An 815-nucleotide genomic window follows, 5' to 3' on the forward strand; every position below is an offset into this window, starting at 1 on the left:
GGTGGTATAGAGGAGATGGACCCACTGGTTGCCCTCTAGGTTACAGAGAGCTGGTAGTCCCATCCACCACACTACCAGGTGGGTGGTATAGAGGAGACGGGCCCACTGGTTGCCCTCTAGGTTACAGAGAGCTGGTAGTCCCATCCACCACACTACCAGGTGGTATAGAGGAGACAGACCCACTGGTTGCCCTCTAGGTTACAGAGAGCTGGTAGTCCCATCCACCATACTACCAGGTGGGTGGTATAGAGGAGACGGATCCACTGGTTGCCCTCTAGGTTACAGAGAGCTGGTAGTCCCATCCACCATACTACCAGGTGGGTGGTATAGAGGAGACGGGTCCACTGGTTACCCTCTAGGTTACAGAGAGCTGGTAGTCCCATCCAGAGAGCTGGTAGTCCCATCCAGAGAGCTGGTAGTCCCATCCAGAGAGCTGGTAGTCCCATCCAGAGAGCTGGTAGTCCCATCCAGAGAGCTGGTAGTCCCCATCCACCAAACTACCAGGAGTAAAACAGGGAAGGCACTCAGTGGGTATGCTAATTTGGTATAGAGCAGACCTAACTATTAAATTATAATGAACATTTTACATTTGTCTAGAAATTCAAAAGGTAATAATTTTGACAGAATTTTTTTTCCTCCTGTGTGCTACCTATATATCCCCCACTAAAATCCCTCTACTTTAATGAAGACTGCTTCTCCATCCTAGAGGGGGAGATTTCCAGGCCCAGAGACATGTACTAGTCTGTGGTGACCTCCATGCCAGAACTGGACAAGAACCTGACCCTCTCAACGCACAAGGGGAAAAACCCCTATCT

This window comes from Salmo salar, unplaced genomic scaffold, assembly GCF_905237065.1.
Source record: "Salmo salar unplaced genomic scaffold, Ssal_v3.1, whole genome shotgun sequence".
NCBI classification, from domain to species: Eukaryota; Metazoa; Chordata; class Actinopteri; order Salmoniformes; family Salmonidae; genus Salmo; species Salmo salar.